The sequence below is a fragment of the Lepidochelys kempii genome, chromosome 1 (assembly GCF_965140285.1).
Source record: "Lepidochelys kempii isolate rLepKem1 chromosome 1, rLepKem1.hap1, whole genome shotgun sequence".
Classification (NCBI taxonomy): Eukaryota; Metazoa; Chordata; order Testudines; family Cheloniidae; genus Lepidochelys; species Lepidochelys kempii.
Genome location: NC_136380.1, coordinates 31,986,909 through 32,007,494, shown reverse-complemented (window position 1 = coordinate 32,007,494; position 20,586 = coordinate 31,986,909). Strand labels below are relative to the sequence as shown.

Here is a 20,586-nt window from a genome sequence, read left to right as displayed (position 1 = left end):
ATCAGAAATTTAAATCTACACTGTATGTGTGGCTTTGGTATTGCAGGGATCAAAAATTTAATAGCACATACAGAAAAAACTGAAATTCTGAAATGAATAACAGGGAAACTGCAGAGAACACAGGACCCAAATATTATGGTTCAGGAGTAAGATGCACCTATGATTCCTTCTGTCTCTTCATGAGCATTCTTTCCAAGTAACAGGACTCTGTCTGCACTTTTCCCAGTGTTGCAATCCATGGTTCATACCACGTTAGACTGGATCACTAGGCTATAACACCTCATGTCACCAATCATATTTCCCTCAGCTGGCCCAACTGGATTTAGGTCCAGTCATACTCTCTGGGAGCTTGTGACCAATATGAAATGCAGTTGCTCAACACAGCATATTAAAAAATAGATATGATACATTTATAGAAATGTAACATGCAGAGAGATACAGGTTAAAAAAATCAAAACTTAAACTCATTCTAAACTTAGCTTTCCCTTTTCCTTCTAGTTTGAGCAGGCCTTTGCTTATTCCAGCCCCCTCCTTTTAGGACTGAGGATCAACATTCATCTCTCCTGACATCCTCTGCGTCTCACAGAGTTTCTCCGTCGAGAGCATGGTGACAAATTGGGGGTTGTGTTACCACTTGCTCTGCTACCTTGGGTGCCTCTGTGCTGTGCAGCTTTGGTTCAGAGCCTGACGCCATCAGCCTTCTTATAGCACAATAGCCACACCCTGGCATTCACTAGCCTGGTTACTCCTGGCGGGTTAGCACCAGCACCTTCCCAGTCTTGAGTTTTCTGAAAACCAGTCCTTCTGACTGTCGCACTCACAGAGCCTTACTAAGTTCACTGCTCCTTTAAAGAGACAGTACACACCAACAACCTGTTCATTTAGCTGAGGACTCACACATCCCTTTAATAGGCAGCACTGATATGGTCTGTAGCAAAACCAAAAAATAAGTTTATTAACAAAGAACATAGGATTAAGTGATTTCTAGTAAGAGCAGAAGAGAGATGAAAAGTTACAAACAAAGCACACTTTCTGGTGACTCGCTACACACAGCAGCGCTTTCCCTGCGGCTGCCTCCCGGCGCGCTCCATCTGCGATTGCAGCCATGCCCTGCGACAGACAGAGCTAGCGATCCAGAGAGAGAGGAACTGCAGGAAGGAACCTTTGGAACAGCCAAACCTGGAGAAGACTAGGCAGAGGTTTATTGTTATTTAGGGAAAAATCTGAACTATTCACACCGGTCATGGTCCAAACGTTCCCTCTGCCTGAGTTTCCCTAAAATAATAACAACCATAAAACTCTCTCCCTCTCTCTTTCTTTCTCTCTCTCACACACACACTCCATGAGCTGCAAGGTGGGGGGTGCCACCTGCTTACATATGTCTGATACAGTTGTTCACTTCCAAATTCCTTTAATTTCCTGTGGTTTTGCCTATTTCACATTCTCATTAAAAGCAGAAAAGCAAATGGCTCCTAGAAGCACGTGGGCACCGACAGTAGAGAGATACCATTATGGTCTGTTACACTTAGGGACTTTTAAAAATAAACAGATGATGACCTAATGGATCACACATTTATTCTCATCCGAGGCAGGGATGTTGGCGCATTGTTTGTTACACACGATCACATCGATGGTTGGGGACGTAAGGCGGAGTAAAATCATCGTTGTCTTTTCATGACAAATGAATACTTAGAGACTTTTCAGCCAATCTGAGTTTTTAAATGTCCCTAAATACTTACTTGCATGGGGGAACCCTATATAGAGAAGCTTATATTGGCGGTGCTCACACAGTGTAAATCATATTGGTAGAAATGAGGCTGACTGTGTTGGGGATATTCATATCTGAGCGTTACACCCAAAACATTTTCATCTCACACTAAAAAGGAAATTTTCAGTACATTGGGTGGGATTTAACTACTATTGATGTTAATGTAAGCTGCATAGCCAATTCCCCATGTTCTGCAATATTTTTCCAAAATAGTATTTTCACTTCGAACCTCCTTGCCCTCTTCCTTAGTAATAAATGTTTCCTTTGACGGCCCTTGGAAAGGGCATGTGAAATGTCTATTCTGAGGTGCATTAAAGTCCCCAAGTTGTTTAGTAGAATACTCAGGGCAAATACTGTATCATTTGTCGCCTGACTGGATGGTGGCTTCTGAACTAATATCAGTAGGATTTTAGTAATGCAAATTCCAGAGAAAACTAATCTTGCTGAAAACTGCGCAGTGGAGAAAAAATGCTCTTTGGTTTATAACTTAGTATTTAAATATTTATAAAAAGCAGTGTGGAAATACAAGTTGTTTAACCACTGTCAGCCAAATGTGAAAGATGTTGAAAATGTGAAAGATGCATGTTAGTTTTGCTCAAAATAGGTATTAGTCTTAGAATGTATTTACTGTTTAGACTCTATGAAATGCTTGTTAATTGCTGCCTGCATTAATCTCACATGTAATGTCATTATTCCATGCTATAAGAAAACATGTAATAAAACATTGCTTTATAACTTTGAAAATGCTTGCTCTGAACTTGTGAATCCAGGCCTAGGACTCGTGCCCTTACCTATCCAGAGGGACTATCAAAATCAGAGGGGCCATCAAGGAACATCACAATACACAGGGTTTGTTCATGGCCCTATCACACCTTGGAAATGCTACATGTAAGGAAGCTTGCCCTGTGTGGACTTGGAAACTGAATGAAGGAAATACAGGAAAGTCACAGGAAATTTTTCCATTTATTCATGTTTGGACTCTGACTGTGTAGAGACACCAAACAAAAGCCAGAGATCTCCAGGGGCTGCCTCCTGGGTCCTACCTGAAAGATACTTTGAACTGACAGATCACTACAACTCTGTCACTCTTAGGATTTAGATGGTAACTCATTTGTGTGTATAGGTTTGCTTGCTTTAACCTATTGTCTTTGGTGTAAGACCTAGGGTAGTGATTGACTTGGGGTAAGTGACTCTCTTCTGGGACTGGAAGCTACCTGAATGTGGTGTGATTTTTGGAGTAAGTGACCATTTATCACTAAATCCAGTTTTCTCTGGCATGTGACTCCATGGTAAGACTGTTATTTTGATCCAGGAGTTTATATTTGTTACTAGCTTGGTGAAATCTAATTATAGAGTTCACCATGAGGGTGGGGTGCCTGCCCTGTTTTTGACCTTCTGTCCTGAGTAGGCACTTATGGTTGTGAGCCACATCAGACAGTGGGATAGCTCAGTCCTGAGAAGAATGAGATGATGACAGTGGGTTGTGGTAAGAAAGTCAAGGAGTTGCTGAATGCTCCTCTAATTGAGGGAGTGTGTCCAAAATTTGTGTTGAAAGTCCACAATTTGGGGTTCTGGTTCAATTTGCAGCAACTTTTGGATAATCAAACAGCGGCAGTGGCCAATATTGATTTCTTTCACCCCTACATCAGATCAAGAGCTTTATGATCTAAAATCCTAGTCCCCAATCAACAAAATTATTTAAGCATATGTGTATCTTTAATAACCTGAGCTGTCCCACTGAAGTCAATGCCTCTCCTGGCAATGGCTCACTGGTACAAATTCAGTCCTATGGGCTGAATACATGATACATGATGGGCTGAATTTTTAAAGCAATCTGGATTGCTTGGTAAGCTAGGCACAAGCAAACAATATGAATTGTGATAGGCTAAATGTAAATGTATACATCTAGGAAAAAAGAATGTGGGTCATACTTACAAGATGGGAGACTCTATCCTGGGAAGCTATGAATCTGAAAACGATTAGGGGACATGATGGATAGTTAGCTGAACATAAGCTCACACTGCAATGCTGAGGCTAAAAGGGCTAATGTTAATCTTGGATGCATAAACAGGAGAATCTTGAATAGGAGTATAGAGGTTATTTTACTTTTGTATTTGGCAATGGTGCCACTGTTGCTGCAATACTAGTGTCCACAGTTCAAGAAGGATATAGATAAGGCTATGATTTTGTCACAGAGGTGACAGAAGTTATGGAATCCCTGACTTCCAAAGAACTCTGTGACTTCAGCCCTGGCAGCTGGGAGCTGCAAGGTCCTGCCGCCTCCTGCAATGGTAGGGAGCTGTGAGGTACCCCCGCCACCTGAGGCAGCGAACCCCCAAGCTCTGAGTTGCCTCAGGCAGTGGGGGTTCCCTGCAGCTTCCAGCTGCCATAGGCAGGGGGGTATTCTGCAGGTCCCTGCCACCATGGGCAGCAGGGGGATCCCCACAGCTTCTCAGCCTCAGTGGTGGCAGGGGGATCCCCGTAGCTCCCTGGCCGCGGTGGGAGGGCAGGGGGATCCCTCAGCTCTCCACCACGATGGTGGCAGGGGGACCCCTGTGTGATGCTATATCCCATATTCTTCATAGAAATATGGTTATGATATGAATATGGCATGACTAACATATACTTCACACAAGATAGCTCATGTAAGATATCATTGGAAAGGTTACGGTTTACTGAATGAGATTATCCAATTTTTATGCGTGTATTATTTCTGTATCTGAAGCTAGGAATATTAACCATGTATCTATATTTCAAATGATGCTACTTTGGGTAACACCCACAACAAGCCCTTCAGGTACAAAAAGTCAGACAGGGCTGCTGGCCCATCAGCAGAGACAACAAGACTGTGAAGATACTAATCTCTCCTTCCTGAGAGGTGTCCTCCTAGCTCTGACACTACCAGGTCAGGTGGTCCTGTCATCTGATACAAAATACCACCTTGGACACTACTGGTACTTTTCCACTATAGGGGCATGGGGATCAAACAAAGGATTCCTGCCTTAGGTAAATCATTTTTAAGAGCTGGGGAGGGGGTTGATAGGGACTCTCCTCCATTGTCTACCCAAGAAGAAGGACTTCTGAAAGAACCTGAAGGGACAAAGGAATTAACCTGAAGGGAAAGTCAGGGGTGAGTCCAGACTGAGACTTGGATCCAGTTTATAAGAAGAAATTACTGGAACTCTGAGTTACAGCAACTCTACATCCTGCCTAATTCAACATGTAGGGTGAGAAATTACATTTTGTAACCTGTTTATTTAATGAATCAAGCTTAGTTTGCGTGTTTTGTTTTATTTGCTTAGTAATCTGCTTTGTTCTGTTTGCTACCTCTTATAATCACTTAAAATCTGCCTTTTATAGTTAATAAATGTGTTTTGTTTATTATTGAACCCACTTTGTGCAATTTCTAACTGGGAGAGGGGGGAAGAAGTTGTGCATATCTCTCTTCACATTGGGGGAGAGGATGAATTTTGATGAGTTTGCACTGTGCAGATTTTTCTATACAGTGCAAGACAATATACCTTTGGGTCTACACTTCAAGGGAGTTGGGCACCTGAATTTTGGAGCAAATCCCTTAAATTGAGTTTTCCCAGAGCTGATCTCAGTGTCTGCGTCTTTCTTCAGCTGGGTGTGGCCCTGCCTGTGTGTGTACTAGAGGAGGCTTAAGTGCCTGGCTCAGTAAGAGAGGTTAAAGGGGGCCCAGGCTGGCAGAACAGGGAGGCTCAGCAGTATCTCAGTGCGTCAGGTGGCACCTTGAAGGGGGGCAACCCATCACAACCCACAGCTCCCCAACTCTGCGTGAGAGGGGCAGGAGAAACCCCTCAGCCCCTGGCCGCTGCAGGGGTGGGGGCAGGGGGAACCTGCATCTCCCCACTGCGACAGTGACAGGGGGATTCCCACAGTTCTCAGCTGCCTGGGAGGAGGCAGGGGGAGCTTGCAGCTCCGAGCCAGAGGTGGAGGGGGCTCCTGGAGTTCTGATCTCCCATGGGTAGTGGGAGGCCCCGGGGCTCCCAGCCACCCTGCAGCTGCCCAGCCCCTTCCTATTTTATCATGGATATTTTTAGTAAAAGTCAGGGACAGGTCATGGGCTTCTGTGAATTTTTCTTTATTGCTCATGACTTGTCCGTGACCTTTACCAAAAATATTCATGACAAAATGTTAGCCTTAGATATAGATAATTTAAGAAGGTTAAAAAAAGAACCATGAGAATGATTAAAGAATAGGAGAACATGCCTTATAGTGAGAGAATCAAGGAGCTCAATCTATTTATCTGAAAAAGAAGGTTAAGGGGTGACTTGATCACAGCCCGTAAGTACCTACTTGATGAACAAATATATAATGGCAGGCTCTTCAATTTAGCAGACAAAGATATAACAATATCCAATGGCTGGAAGTTAAAGCTACACAAAGGCAGACTGGAAATAAAGGCAAATAATCACTGGAACAATTTATCAAGAGTCATGGTCTCCCCCGTGAAATCTGGTCTTTTGTGTGCTTTTACCCTATACTATACAGATTTCAAGGGGGAGACCAGCATTTCTCAAATTACAGGTCCTCACCCAAAAGGGAATTGCAGGGGGGACACAAGGGTATTTTAGGGAAGTCTTGGTATTGCCACCCTTACTTCTGCGCTGCCTTCAGATCTCGGTGGCCAGAGAGAGGTGGCTCTTGGCCAGGCGCCCAGCTCTGAAGGCAGAGCCCTACCAGCAGCAGAGCAGAAGTAAGGGTGGCAATACCAATATCATGGTATGGCCCTAATCATCATGATTCTTTCTAGCCTTAAAATCTATGAATCTTACTCAAACTGAAGTTTATTATTTCATCTAGACCTCCCCAGACGGGAGAAGCTGATTTATGTAGGGTTCTCAGATGCCTAAGTGAGGAGACATTTAAAATGTTTAGACAGATACAGTCCTTCTACAGTAAATAATGTAGAGTTTGTACTTTGAAAATGACCTCCAGCTCCAATGTCCCTGAAACTTACACTTAACTATTTGATGCATCAAAAAAAATGTTCCCCTGTTCATGTACCAAAAATGTTGAAATAGCTGCAATACACAGAGTGCAATTTTTCACTAAGTCCTAATTGATAAGGATAGAAACTAGGATTGCTCTAACATTCACTGTTATCTAATTAAACTGGAAAGAGCTTTCTAAATAGGAAGTACTTTTCTGTTGGAATGCCTCATATCGCTGTTAAAGTACAAATACACAGTCATTTCCTTAATAATAAAGATCAAGCTAACACAAGCTTTCCCCCCTCTCCATTAGCAAGAGCTATTGAAATGCCTATTATTTCACAGCCCAAAGCAACAAAGTGTCCTTGTTATAAAACCTGCAGTAGTTCTAACCCTAAGCAAAATTCCTGCTGTTCACAATCAGATTATTTCATTATGCTGACAAAATCATTGAACTGACAAAACATTCTTAGTTGGACATCATGTCACACTGCAAAGAAAGCTGTCACATAGGTATGTACAGAAAGGTTTACGATTCTGAACAGACCTGGAAGGTAAAACACAGTTTTATAAATACAGTCAAACTAGTGAATTTGAAATCATCTGCTTTATAATCATCATAATAATACTTCACATTACTCAGTTCCTTTAAATATGCATTAATTAAACCTCCCAGCAACTCCATAAGAAGAACATATTATTATTAAATTCTTATTTTACACACATATAGAAGACGGAGAAGTTAAAGCCCAATATAAGGCCATTTTTATTTAGGAAGTTAGCTGCCTAACTTTAGGTACCCGCATTTAGAAAATCTGGCTTAAGGGCAAGCCAATGGGAAAGGGCTCAAAAGTATAGATTTTTTGCACAAGAAGCATCTGAAGGATCATCTGCAGACTCCAGAATAGGCATTATCTATTTTTTTCTTTACACTTTTAAAGTATAAGAAATATAGAGATTGAAATTGGAGTTTTGAATCCTGATCCACCAAAGTCCTTCAGTATGCATTTAATTTTAGGTATGTGACTTATCCCAATGATTTCTGTGGGACTACTAACATGCTTGAATTTAAGCATATGTTTCCGAGCTTTGCTGGATGAAGGCTTTGGAGAGGTAAGGGAGAAAATCTGGATGGATGGAGGAGATAAATAACCAGGAACCAAGGGATATGTGCACAGAATGGTCCTTTTCAGTGTTTTTTCATGATGATGTTATAACTTCTGCTGACAAGAAGACATCATACTCAGAATGGGCAATCATATATTTATTAGTATTACCTTTATCTCTGTAAAAAAAAAAAAAAAAGCTTTCCAGCAGCATGAACAAATCTGCTTGATAGTTTTTAATAATGTATCTTTATCTTCTAGTTTTGGTTCTTGCTTTCTGTGCAATACGATTTTGGCTATTTAAATGATGTTAGTAAATACTAGAATCATTCTCTTTAATATACCATATTTAAGTGTGAATTCCTGACACATGCATGTTACTCAGGAGAGAAATAATCTATTCCTGATTAGCTGATTTGATAAAGATGGCAGAACACCACAGTATCCAGAGAAAAAGAAACACCATGTCTCATTGAAAGAAAAGCTGGGACAATCATACCTCAAGATACAAACTGCAATGCTTAAAGCTTCAGGCTTTATTAGACATAGCATTATGCCTCAAATACAATCCCATATCCAAACGTTCCTGAACTTTGAAATAAATCAGATTTGAGCCAAACCATACTAGGCCCTTTTCAAAAATATTTATAAATCTTTATTCCCAATCTCCTGATATGACCAATAAGATATACGCTCCTTTGACATGTAAGAATGTTAAATCAAAGCACAAACCAAGGGATTCAACTTCAACAATACTCAGCACAGCACAGTATGAAAAAGTCTGTTTATGTACAATTACAAGATACTGGACGATGGATTTTATTAATAAGGACTGTGGTGGTGCATTTTAAAAGGGAAATAGAAGTGATTTTCCTAATGGAGACAGTTAATATATGATTTTTAAAAGCAGGTTGTTACATAATTTTCAAGAGAAATGTTAGAAGATGGAGCCACATTACTGAACACAGAAAAATACAGAAAAGCAATACGGATTTCACATTTTACTCCATATTACAGATGGAGAAATTGAGGTTGAAAGGATAAAGGGAAATCATTATCTAAAAGATGACCGATACCAAAAATAATGTACCAACTAGTTACATATAACCTAATGAATATCGTTAAATTAGAATTTTTTTTAGTGTTTACTTTGTGTTTTTGACAATACTTCATGTGGAGTCACTTAACTGTTTCCCTTGTAAATGGAAAAAATATTTAAATCCACACCAGAAAAAAAATGACATAGGTGCAGGTGTAGACTCTGAAACAGTTTAAACTCAGTTTTGCATATGAGCTAGATTTCAAGTTGAGTGGTTCCCAGCAAACCAATGGTCAACGAGCGGTCAACAGGTCAAGGAAAGCCCCCCAAAGTAGCAGAATTTCAGGGTTTTCTTAATTGAATGAAAAACGGTCAATGTCAACTCCACTGCTACGGGAATAGTGCCCACTTCTGGGGTTCACAGGTGAAGAAAGATGTGGATAAATTGGAGAGGGTCCAGAGAAGAGCAACACAAATTATTAAAGGACAGGGGCAGCACCAGCCTCTTTCCAGAGCTGGGACTGAGGTGGGCTAGAAAATTGCAGGGCGGGGAGAGGGAGGCTGTGCTATCCGGCCAGCAGCCGCCACTCTCTGGCTGCCCAGCTCTGAAGGCAGTGCCACTACCAACAGCAGTGGAGAAGTAAGGGTGGCCATGCCATGCCATGCCACTGTTACTTCTGCGTAATGTTTGACCTTTGCGCTGAGAAGGGTGGCTTGGGGGAGGGGTGGCTAAGGCAACTATTGGGGTGGCTATAGCCCCGGTCAGTCCCCCCCATGCTGCCCCTGTTAAGGGATTGGAATACATGTCTTACAGTGAGATACTTAAGGAGCTCGGCCTGTTTATCTTAACAGACAGAAGGTTAAGGGGTATCTTGATCACAGTTTATAAATACCGACACAAGGAACAAATATTTGATAAGAGAGAGCTCTCCAATCTAGCAGAAAAAGGTATATAACAGGATACAATGACTGAAAGTTGAGTTAGACAAATTCAGACTAGAAATAAGTAGCAAATTCTGAACAGGGTGGGTAATTAATCACTGGAACAATTTACCAAGGGTTGTGATGGATTCTCCACCACTGGCAATTTTTAAATCAAGACAGGATGTTTTTCTAACAGATATGCTCTACTTGATTCAGGAATTGATTCAGGAAAGTCCTATGACTGTGTAATATAGGACATCAGACTAGATGATCATAATGGACCTTTCTGGCTTTATAATCTATAAATTTATGAACTTAAAGCAAATCTTTTATAAACTCTCAATATAGTTCCTTTCTGAAACCCAGAACCTGCTATCCAACTTTTCCAAAACCTTCTCCCCTGTGTTCCCTGCCAGACCTCCCACTTGACTTGGGTCATGCAAAAATGACCTTTTTCACACCCTGCCTCACCCTCTCTGACTGTGCAGGTTCCTTCTGACAGGAAGCACTTGGTCACATGACTCAGCCAGCCAAGACCAGTGCCCTGTTCCAGTCCCCTGAAGGTGACTTGGCCAAGGCCATAGAAGGAGGGAGTCATTGTGAGCACCAGGATCAGGAAAACATGAACTCATGTTTTTTTGTCATGTGCTTTGATCAATAGACTCATAGACTTTAAGGCCAGAAAGGACCATAATGATCATCTAGTCTGAAAATGCAGGCCACAGAACTACTCAGCTACCCACTCCTGTTACTACCCACTCCTATAACTCTGGTTGAGTTACTGAAGTTCTCAAATCTTGATCTAAGACTTAAGTTACAGAAAATCCACCATTTACTCTAGTTCATAACAGCAAGTGATCTGTGCCTGCAGAAGGAGAATAAAACTTCCAGAGTCTCTGCCAAACTGATTTGTAAGAAGTTCCTTCCAGATCCCAAATGTAACAATCAGAGAGACCCTGAGCATGTGGGCAAGACCCACCAGCTGGACACCTGGGAAATAATTCTCTGTAGTAACTCAGAGCCCTTTCCATCTCATGTCCCATCACCAGCCATTGGAGATATTTGCTAATATCAGCCATGGATGGGCCACATTACATTGTAGGCAAACTTATCATATCATCCCCTCCATCAACTTATCAAGCTCAGTCTTAAAACAAGTTAGGTATTTTTGCCTCCACTATTCCCCTTGGAAGACTGTTCCAGAACTTCACACCTCTGATGGCTAAAAACCTAATTTCTAATTTCAAGGTCTAATTTCAAGCCTAAATTTATTGATAGCTAGTTAATATCCCTTTGTTCTTGTGCCAGCATTGGCACTTAACTCGTCTCCCTCCACAGTGTTTATCACTCTGAAGTATTTATAGAGAGCCATCATCTCTCTCCTTACTCTTCATTTGGTTAGGCTAAACAAGCAGAGCTCCTTAAGTCTCCTCACATGAACTAGGTTCTCCATTCTGCTGATCATCCTAGTAACTCTTCTCTGCATCAGTTCCCACCTGAATTTATCTTTCTTGGGAGACCAAAACTGTACACAGTATTTCAGATGAGGTCTCACCAGTGCCTTGTATAATGATAATAACATTTCCCCTATCTCTACTGGAAATACCTTGCATCATGCATCCTAGGATTGCATTAGGTTTTTTTTTAATGGCCACATCACGCTGGTGGCTTCAAGTCATTCTGTGTTCGACCAGTTCTCCTCCTCTGTCACTTCCAACTGCTAAATTCCCAGCTTATAGCAAAAATTCCTGGTTTTAGTCCCTAAGTGCATGACTTTGCACTTTGCACTATTAAATTTCATCCCATTTCTGTTCAGTTTTGAAAGTCATCCAAAACTTCTTGTCTGATATTCTGGTGCTTCTCCTTATTGGAAATACCTCCCACCTTTTGTAATCTGCAAATTTTATTAGCAAACTCTCATTTTTTGTGCCAAGATCATTAATGTAAAACATTAAGTAAAACTGGTCCCAAGACTGATCCTTGAAGAACTCCACTTGTAACCTCCATCCAGCCTCACAGTTCACCTTTCAGCATGACCCATTGTAGTCTCGCCTTTAACCAGTTCCTTTTGATTCTCGTTATTAATCCCCATCTTCTCCAATTTAACTAATAATTTCCCATTTGGAACTGTATCAAATGCCTTACTGAAATCCAGGTAGATTAGATGTCCTGCATTTCATTTGTCTAGAAAATTAGTTATCTTTTCAAAGAAAGAGATCAGGTTTATCTGCTTCAATTTACCTTTGCAACCATGGTGAGCAACTCCTGCAGTCCGTGGGCCGCAGGCTGCCCACCACTGCTTACAAGGTCCAACTCTGCTTGGCTTTTGGCAGTTCTCAGTTTTTCCGTACACTTTCTGACTTAAAATAGATGGATTTCTTTTTCCTATACAGCCCATTTTTAATAAAGAAAAATGGATATTATAGATGAGGATGCTATTTTGCTGAAGAATAAAGAATTACTGAAATATTTAATTAAACATGCAGAGGTAATAATACAGGAGGGAAAATATGCCCTGCATGGCAGAAACTACAATACAGTGATTTATGCCTGTTTAACCTGCCTGTCCCTGGAGTAAGTTATGTTTAATGGGTTGTTCCAGACCAGCTAGCCACCTACATCTACTGTGAATGTCTGTGTACCACCAGAGGTCCTAGTAGCTTGGGCCTGACTCGAGCAGATCATATCTCTGCATAAAGCATAGACCATTATCTGGAGTCCCACTGACTTCAATGGAAGTTTACACAGGCCTGAGGGTCTGCATCAGCAATATATGAGACATAAATGGAGTCTTATTTTTTTATAGGTTTCAGAGTAGCAGCCGTGTTAGTCTGTATTCACAAAAAGAAAAGGAGTATTTGTGGCACCTCAGAGACTAACAAATTTATTTGAGCATAAGCTTTCGTGAGCTACAGCTCACTTCATTCATTCATTCAGTGAATGCATCCGATGAAATGAGCTGTAGCTCACAAAAGCTTATGCTCAAATATATTTGTTAGTCTCAAAGGTGCCACAAGTACTCCTTTTCTTTTTATTTTTTTTTATATTGATGATGCTGTAATATAACACACGACTTATGCAGCCTAATAAAGCTGTATTGTGTGAGATGCTGAACACAAGTACCAATGTTATAAGCATCCTCAACTCCCACTACAATCCAGAGGCACTCAGCACTTTTTAGAATTTGGACCTGAATTAGAACCAGACAGTAAATATGTCCACCTATATATATATATACACATTACATTGTGCAATTAAACACAAAGAAAACACATTCTGTGAGCTTTTGTTATTTTGGGAAGGGAGAGGAGAGGGAGAGTCGTGAAATATTGAGGTCAAGTGTTTACTAGACAAATCTTTTGACAGATAATTAGTAGACTGAATAAAAGACACATTACCCATGGCAGTTGCATGTGTTTGTAAAATCGATATTTCAGTGTAGCTCCAATTCCATTACTATATGTGGAGTAATTCTCTATACATTACCCCATCCTCACCTCTTTTCACTGTTCCGTTTCCCTGATGAGTTGGGAAACCATTTTCATTTGCCCCAAAACTTTACTTTACCAAACAGGTGCTAAGCATAGGTATTCTGGAGACTTGCAAACTATACAACCCAGTGTTATATCTCAATAACCACAGAAACCATCATTCCCTCTCCTAAAAGTAGAATTGAACATTTTCAGTGCTTTGATGTACACAGGACCAAATCCTGTTTCTAATGATCACACGAGTATTCCCACTGAAGTCATTGGGATCAAGGCAGATAGTGTTTGGCTCAAAGCACAGTGATGATATGGGAAATGTATTGACAGCTGAACTCTGCTTTCAATTAAACCAGTGCAAATCTGGACTAAATACACTGACACCAGTGGGGTTAGTCTTGATTTATGTAGATGTAATGGAGCAGAATGTGGCCCTTGTGTTTGAAATTGTACAGCATTTTCTGGAAACTTCAAATGCAGCAAGGGAACTAAGCAGCAGCTGCAGTAATACTGAGATAAAATGAGAAGCAACTTATGTCTCTTCTTTACAGTCATAATTAAAACAAAAAGGAAAAAACAAAGTGAAAACGTGAACTTGAAATAACTGCATTATGCTATCACTTCTCAAAGGTTTTATACTCCCTAGGTTTCTATTTTCTAATTTTGAGGATATTTTCTGATGTTTTTACCATTCAAGATACTTTACTACTCCCAATCAGTCTCTGAATCTGCAAAGATACATTTAACAACCCCTTTTTACTATTTGTAAACACATTTTAAATAACCCTTCAAAGTTTCTAAAGCATTATAAAGGCAGTTAATGAAATGGTGAATGATCCTTTCCCTGCTAAAACTTTTTTATCTCCTCAGATAGAATTTTAAAGTGTTTTTATAAGCCAGCTTGAAGTGAAATTGAATTGTATGGAATGACTGATTGTCAAAGACATCTGAACAAATGAGGTGTTCATTTTATTCAGAACCCATTCAAGGATTTCTTGATATTTTTATTTAATTTGCTTCATATCAAGGGGCAAAGTTTCCCTTTGAGACACATCACGAAAGAAATAAAAGATTAATAAAAGCCAAGTAAGTTCCTACATTCTTGCAGAGTTTGACATAAAGCCTTAATATTATTCTGCTTCCTCCTCATAGATAAATACACAGGAACATTATGATGGGAGTGTTCTTGTCATAAGCTGCCCAGTCCCTTTAGCACTGCCTATAAATTGAAAACCCAGAACAATTAGTGTAGGAAACTATACCAGGACAGAAAGAAAAAAGAAAAAAGAAAAGGATACCTAAAACAAATCCAGCCTACATAACTCTTCCCAATAAGTTCCTGATAAATGTGCTGACTACGGAAGTGGACTAACTCTGGTTTATCACAGAACTAAATAACTGGCTGGCTTGCCAAGCATCAGACCTCAGAAAGCTGTGCACTTTTTGGGCCTCAGTAAACACCTGACAAGGCAGAAATGAATCATTTCCTTATGGGAACCCATATAAGCCATATTCAGAACCACAGTGCCACAATTAGCTACATCAAGATAAGGAAATGTTTAGATACCTGGGCATTTGTTTTATTGCTATCTTTCATTGCTTTGCTTGTTACATTTATTCTTCAGCCCTGTCCTTCTCCACACACTACTAATAATTAGTTTTCTTTAATGAGCTATGTTTTGCAGGGGCAACATGGTTCTGTATTATTGAGTGACAATGTATCAATGTTACTTTACTTCAAGTTCTGTCTCCATCATTCCCTTAAAGTAATATTTTTGAATAGGTTAAAGAGAATATAATTTAAAGCCATTTAGGCCTAAAAGAAAATGAACTATTGTATGAATGGATAGCTTTAAAGATAATCTTGGGGATAATTCATGGGGAAAAAGTCTTGCAAAAGGTCAGAGTTCTGTGACAATATTTATATGGCTGCATTGTATGGAAACCTGACAACAAAGGAAAGGATAACATTCCTCAGATATGGAGATGTGGTAGCCCACTCACAAACACTACCTGAAAAACCCTGCAAGATATGTTTGCAGAAACTGCAGAGTATGCTGGAAACATCTGTTACAATTAGAACTGGCTGGGAAACTGTTTTCCCATCCTGCAAAAATTATCAAGATTTCCAAAATTTTCCTGTGTGGCATCAGGATGAACCTGAGTCCTTTCAAAGTTTTTTTTGTGAACACATTTTAAATAATGCACAGAAAGAAACAACAGAATAGTCAATGTCCCTGCTTTGTCTCATTCACAGGGACTTGAATTTCAGTTTCCCATGTAGCAGGTAAGCATGCTAACCACCATAGGTGCCGACTCTGTGGGTGCTCCAGGGCTGGAGCACCCACCTGCAGCCAAGGTCCCCACCCCACCACCCTGCCTCACCTCACCTCCTCCTATAAGCGTGCCGCATCCCTGCTCCTCTGCCTCCCTCCCAGTGCTTGCCACTGCAAAACAGCTGTTTCATGGCATAACAAGCTCTGGGAGGGAGGAGGGGGAACACAGCGCACTCAGGGGCAGAGATGGGGAAGAGGCAGGGCCGGGGCGGGGATTTGGGGAGGGAGTCCAATGGGGCAGGGAGGGGGCAGAGTTGGGGCCGGGACTTTGGAGAAGAGGTTAGAATGGGGGCGGGGCAGGGATGGGAGGGGGAGGGCAGGGGTGGAGTTGGGGCAGGGCCAGGGGGTCAAGCACCCCCTGGCACTAGCAGAAGTTGGCGCCTATGCTAATCACTGAGCTGCTAGCTATTTTAACATAAGGGGGTCTCTCTCAAGCTCTCTTTTTGGAGTTGTTCCACTTTATATGGTGTGACGAAGTTCCTCCTCTACCTTGGTGGATCTTGCGCTTAGTGGTGGATTTGCTCACCTTAGAGCTTTCTCGGCAGCCCTCAGCTTGGCCGTTTTTCTGACCAAAGTTCAGGTTGACTCCTCCTATGTCTGACCAGGAGTTGGGAGGATTTGGGGGGAACCCGGGCCCGCCCTCTACTCCGGGTTCCAGCCCAGCGCCCTGTGGAATGCAGCTGTCTACAGTGCCCCCTGGAACAGCTGGGTGACAGCTACAACTCCCTGGGCTACTTCCCCATGGCCTCCTCCCAACACCTTCTTTATTCTCACCATAGGACCTTCCTCCTGGTGTCTGATAATGCTTGTACTCCTCAGTCCTCCAACAATCCGCGTTTTCACTCTCAGCTCCTAGCGTCTCTTGCTCCCAGTTCCTCACACGTGCACCACAAACTGAAGTGAGCTCCTTTTTAAATCTAGGTGCCCTGAATAGCCTGCCTTAATTGATTCTAGCAGCTTCTTGATTGGCTGCAGGTGTTCTAATCATCCTGTCTGTCTTAATGGTCTCCAGAAGGTTCCTGATTGTTCTGGAAACTTTCCTGTTACCTTACCCAAGGAAAAGGGATCTACTTAACCTGGGGCTAATATATCTGCCTTCTATTACTCTCCTGTAGCCATCCGGCCCGACCCTGTCACAGTGGCTAATTAAATATTCATTGGAGCAGGGACACAAACCTGGGTCTCCCATATGAGTGACCTAACTGCTTGGACTACAGAATCAGTCTCCCTCTCTTTGATGCTCCCTCTCTCTCATTCCTGTGAAAAAGTTGCTGATGTAAATGACTGCCCTGGACCTTTAAGCGGGGTGAAGGTGGTGTTTGGCTGGCTGAAGGGAACAGTGCTGAATGGTTGGGGGGGATGGGGGTAGGGGAGGAGATGAAAACTACTGCAAAAAGGAGTCAGCATGGTTGCTGATTCATCCCCTAGGAATGCAGGGTTAAAAGGGGCCAGCTCTGCATCTGAAGCCTCCCTTTTTACACAAACCAAGGCTGCGTGTTTGCATCCTGGTGGCCTAGGGTGGATTCCCGTCATCCCATCATGGTTTACATGCTCAGGGATCTCGTGCAAATCCTTATGTCAGAGTGGACAGGAAGCAGCCTTGCTCGGGGCAGTATTCTTGATAGCAATTTTTGGTGCTTTCAGGGTCAGTGAGCTAGCACCTGGGGCTGGTAGGGACTCTATGGGAAGGGCTTTGGAACTGCGTGATATGAGCATTCAGTGATATTACACTTGTGAAGGTCAAAGACGAATCAAGTAGGCCGGGGTGAACCTGTTATCCTCTGAGAGGATGGTGAGCTGGGGGTCTGCCCCGTTCAGACTTTGAAGGCCTACAGAGTGATACAGCCAAAGATGGAAGTCCCCCTTTTTTATGCACGGTGACAGCATATCAATTTGTTACAGCGTTGAGATGGGGGCTGATGAGGTTGGGGGTGGCCAGTCACGAATTTGGTCCCACTCACTCAGAATCGGGGCAGCATTAATTTATCGTAATCTCATTACAGATGTTGGACAACAGGCCATGCAGATAGTGGTGTGGATCTGCACATACAGTGTTGTCTTTTGGGCGCGTAGGCACTCGTCCAGGTAGCCTGAGGGTTTGCAGCTGGGATTTGGTGGTGAAGCAGTTCTTGGTTGGCATGAAAGGAGGGGCATGCTATGGGATCAACTAACATCGCTGCTGTATGCTGTGTGGGCCTGTCAGCAGGCACTGGATATAACTATGGTGCTTTTTGGGGAAAACAATCTGGAAACACTAAAAGGGGTGGAACTAATGCTCAGAGCACAAAGGAACTTGGGGCTGATCCTTGAACTTTTTCCAGGAGTTAACATTATTTGGTCAGACATGCTTCAGCAGGGACATGGTGGATAAGGCAAGGAGGTATGTGAGCATGGAGATGGCCAAATTCCATGGGACCGTAGGGGCAGTAATTTCACATCCTGGCATAATATAGGGGCAGCAGAGTTGTTTCGTAAGGATGGGGTTCACCTGTCTGACTTAGTTGCTGTCATATTTTTTAACTGCTATAAAAGACAGCATTAGGAGATGTCTGGGAACCTGACTGGGTGTGAGGAGGAGGCAGCCAATCTAATTGCTGGTGCCTCCTTGTGGCGGATGTCCAGTGCAGGTACTCCATAGGAAAGGTATACAGTGACTGGATAAACGGTTTGGAAAAGGACTTAAAAAGTGGTGTTCATTAAAGGAAAAATGGGGCGCAGTTGGGAACTCCTATGATTGGTACAGCAGGGAGCCAACCCCCCATTCTTATAGCCCACCTTAACCCTCATAGGAGGTGGGGGTTGGATGGTAAGGTCCCAGCAATGGATTTGCTGGAGGGACCAGGAGAGAAAAAGAGGGGGAGCTGGTAAAAGTCCCCTGGGTAATTATGGAATAACCATGGGGTTACCTGCACTGTACACTGTTATCTGCCAGGTCGCCCCAAACATCTGATAATAAAGTTGCGGCTTGATTAAACCCATGACAAATGTCTCCTGTCCTTCTTTTGGCATAGCCAGACAAAAAGTTTTGTCAGAAAATTCCTAACCAGCTCTAAGTACAATAAATGGACTCTGCACTGAGACATCTGCACAACCAGGCAAGAATTTCTGGCAATTTTTTAGCTCAGTTATTGTAGCAAACAAGTTTCTTCACAAAATCTAAATAGATGCAAAACAAGATGTGGTGCCTAGTAGTGATGCATGTGTGTGTGTCAAACAGCACTGGAGAATTTGTTTAGGAGAAGTTCATATCTGTTCAGAGAAGCCCTCCCCCCTTCCCCACCCCAATACTGCTGCAAGGTTCAGAAGCTCAGGTAATAAAAGCTTTGTGACAGCCAGCCATGAAATTCAAAGTTGCTTGAGGCTGGTATATATTACATACTTGACATTTAAGAAAATTTGTGCATTTTTCCTTCATGAATTTTGGGTTTTTGCTTGATTATTCCCTTTATCCTGGTTTCCCTACTCCACTTTTTAGGTTGTACTACATATCCCCTAACCGTGCACCCAATACTGTAACACTGCTGATGATTCACATGTTTAATTTTGGTATATCTTGCATACAAATGAAACACAGATAGGCAGGGGTAGAGGTGTGTGTGAGTGAATGAGTGAGAGAGAGAGAAATTCCATTGTGAATTTTTTTAAAAAATGGTGCAATAAAATCCTATGTTTTCATGACAAGTGCTTCCTTTTTAATCTATTGAAATTTAGCATTTTTTTTTCATTTACAAAGGTTTAATACTTGAAAGATCAGACCTTCTGGGTTAACGATTTGAAGTTCACCTAAATAAGTATTGGTAACAGGCCATGCAACAAAGTATGTACCTTTTTGTTATGTATGATATTTGCTGTGTAACCATGAAAAGTTTCAACTGAGTTATAATGAGAAGATCAACTTTATTCCATTCTAAATTTTATTTTTTTGTTAGTTACTATATTAAATCAAGTCATCTTTCTGAAGGCACATTCTTTGTAATGGTCTTACAGTACAGAGATGTTTTTAGTGTAAGACATAGTGAGCCCCCACTATGCATAGTATTTAATGACTTGGTTCAAAATGCTTATTTGTGGTTGTACATGTAGGGATGAATCAAAGTGTGGTTAGCTGCTCAAATGCATTCCTGAAGAATTAGAAAGCAGACTGAAATGTAGGATACCTTAGAAGGAAGGCAATACTGACAATTAAAGATATTTTATTTCTGCTTCATTTAAAATCAAAAACACTAGGTAAAATTGCATTTTGACTATTTTAAAACAATAAAATAAAAATATAATATAATAAATGTTGAATATTTAACTCCAAAACAGTTAAAACATATTATAGATTTTAGGTCAACCTCTAAAATATATGCAACTCTTTCAAGAATACAAAAGAGCCATCATTTACATAAGAACGTGACTTACTTTCATAGTTTCTTTATCTTCTATTTTGTTTAGAGTGATATTGCCATACAAGGCATAATACCTGACTTCTCCAAATTTACAGATATATGGGTAAAATTTTCAAAAGTGCCTAAGTAACTTCAGAAATCAAGTCCCATTTTCTAAAATGACTTAGGCATTTAGGACCAAAATGATGCCTAACGATGCAGATAGGCAACTTCTGGGAATTTCAAAAGTGACGAAGGCTTTGTCTACACTAGCACTTTTGTTAGCAAAACTTTTGTCGGTTGCGGTGTGAAAAAAAACGCACACCAGACAACAAGTTTCACAGCCAAAACCGCTGATGTGGACAGCGCTATGTTGGCAGGAGACACTCTCCTGCCGACATAACTACCACCACTCATTGGGGGTGGCTTAATTATTCCAGTGGAAGAGTTCTCTCCCACCAGCACAGAGCGGCTACACAGGAGACTTTACAGTGACACAGCTGCAGCTATACAGCTGTGCCGCTGTAAGGTTTGTAGTGTAGACATAGCCTATGTGTCTAACTCCCATTAAAATAAATGGAAATTAGATGACTAGGTGCT

At 41.5% G+C, this 20,586-nt stretch overlaps 1 protein-coding gene across 2 annotated transcripts in view; it reads right to left on the bottom strand.

Moving 5' to 3' along the window:
* CNTN5 (contactin 5) overlaps positions 1-20,586 on the bottom strand; it is a 969,593-nt gene that overhangs the window by 211,526 nt on the left and 737,481 nt on the right. The gene's annotated exons all lie outside the window — the stretch shown is intronic.